The sequence below is a fragment of the Paroedura picta genome, chromosome 9 (assembly GCF_049243985.1).
Source record: "Paroedura picta isolate Pp20150507F chromosome 9, Ppicta_v3.0, whole genome shotgun sequence".
Lineage (NCBI taxonomy): Eukaryota > Metazoa > Chordata > Lepidosauria > Squamata > Gekkonidae > Paroedura > Paroedura picta.
Genome location: NC_135377.1, coordinates 63,565,058 through 63,567,456, shown reverse-complemented (window position 1 = coordinate 63,567,456; position 2,399 = coordinate 63,565,058).

Here is a 2,399-nt window from a genome sequence, read left to right as displayed (position 1 = left end):
TTCACCGAAATCTAGCTGATATCATTCTCCATGTAGTTAAAACCTATTACTGTGGGTCCTACCCCCACTACCAAAAGGAACCTTTCCCTGTTCTCATAAATGACAACCTTTTAGATACTTAAAAGACAGCAATCAGGTCCCCTTTCAACCTTTTTTTTTCAGGCTGAACATTCCCAAGTCCCTCAACCTTTCTTCATAAGGCTTGGTCCCCAGGCCCTAGAGTATTCTCATCGCTCTGAACTCTCTCAATTTTGTCCATGTCTTTTTTGAAGTGACATTGATTTGTCTGTTATTATGTTCATATAAGCGCATTGTGTTTCCTAAGGGTTGGACTATATATTTTGCTTTAAAAATGGTGCATCTGTCTGCTCCTGTATGCAAAGAACTAGGAATACAAAACCACAGAAAAGAGAATGGCGAAAGACGATATGGCATCAAACCCCACAGCAGAGTCAAACGGACAGCAGAAGCAGTTGTACATACAATTGTGATTTAGGAGTCCCTGCAGGGAGTCTCTGCTCTGGAAGTCCACTAGAAATCTCAGCGGCATGGCTTTAAAAAGGGCCCAAGAATCCCATGCATGGATTCAAACCAAGCTGCATTCCTAAGCATAGCTGCCTGGAAGTAAATCCCTTTGAAATCTGTAAGACTTACTTGCAAATGAACATGTTGAGGCAACCGGCCTCAAGTGTGGGAGGCAGAAAGGATCATAACGCACTGCAAATGCCTAACTCTCAAACACCAGCCATCCCAGCCCCATCCTAGTTCAAGAACAGAGAGAAGCAAATGGCAGGAAAGTCATGCTGAAGCAGAGCTTCCGTTTGATGCATAGAAACTTTCCATCCTTGGCACCATGAATGCAGGGCATGGATTTCAGCATCTCCATCCTAGTCAGCTAGAATAAATTAGTTCTCTGTCTCTTCACTATCAGGAAATGTAGTCCCTGTAGTCCCATGAAGCAGAGCTTCATGACTGGCAGATTGGCAGATATTTTACATGTACAAACGAATATTAGGGCTATATTCCCACATTTAGCGGAGTGCACAATGGTTCAAAGCAACAGCAGAAGCCATGTGGTCTCTGTGTGTGTGCAGGCAAGAAACAACAAACAGAGCATCTTTTCTCTTTTGAAACCAATTTGACTGCTGTGTTACAGGGACTACATTTCCTGATAGTGAAGAGACAGCGCACTAATTTATTCTAGCTGACTAGGATGGAGGGAGATGCAGAAATCCATGCCCTGCATTCATGGTGCCAAGGATGGAAAGTTTCTATGCATCAAACGGATAGCAACAGAGACAGGAAGGATCTTCTATGTCCTGGCCCATCTATCTAACTCTCTCATAGCCCCCCTCTGGTGCCTAAAAGACACTGCAAAGTCTTTCATTCCCATCACAAAATGCCCAGTGCTGGACTGGATCCAATTGGTTTTTCCACCTAGTCTCGCCTAGTTCTCCTCCTTACTACAGTCTCACCCTTTCTTCTGTGCAGGGACCATGACCTTTTTGGGTGGCTAAAGGACGTATTTGTAGGGCGAGAAAGAGAAAGGTTTTTGTAAGCCATTTTGAGACTCCACTGGGCAGTAAACATCAGGGTACAATGCCCCCCTCCCCCAGCTCTTCTCTTTGCTGCTCCTCTAAAATGCAAAGGAGACAGGATAGCTAGCACCTTTGCTCTCCCCACAGGTGTAGCCGCAGCGTGGCCTTCCAAAAGGCAGCACCGATTCCACCCCCACCCCCACGATAGGTGTGATGATCCACTGGTCAGTCCCAGTTTGGCTACCAAGGGTGGCCAAAATTGTGGCTCTCCAGATGTCTGTGGACTACAATTACCACAAGCCCCTTCCAGCACATGCTGGCATTACCGTGCTCCTGGTAATTGTAGTCCATGGACAAGGCCCATTATGCACACGTTGGATAATGTATTTTCAATGTGTTTTTGCAGCTGGGTTATCCTGTGTGGGACAAGATCATCTATTTCTTAAGTGCATTGAAGGTGCACTTAATGCACCATGCGCCCTGGAGAGCCCTGTTTGGCCACTCCCTGGGCGATGGAGTTCAATCTCAGTCGGGTGGCAGAGCCTCTGCTGCCCCACAGCCCCTGCCACCACAATGCTGTCCTTTCTGACCGGAAGCATCTCGGCTAGGCCAGGGTCTCCGGCAGAGAAAGGGATCTCTCTGGCCATGGCTTTCCCCGCCTGCAAAGCCTGTGTCGCACGCCAGCAGGGCCGCCGCCTCCTCCTCGCCCTCGGCCATAGGGCGCTCACCCTGGGCGCAGAGTCCGGCTCCCTCGCCCTCTCCGGCTGGCGGGAGACAATGGTGGTCCGGCTTCCCCCTCGCCCCGCCCCACCGGGGGAGCCAGCCGGCGGCCCGGAAAGGAGGGGCGGGGCGGAGCTCCGC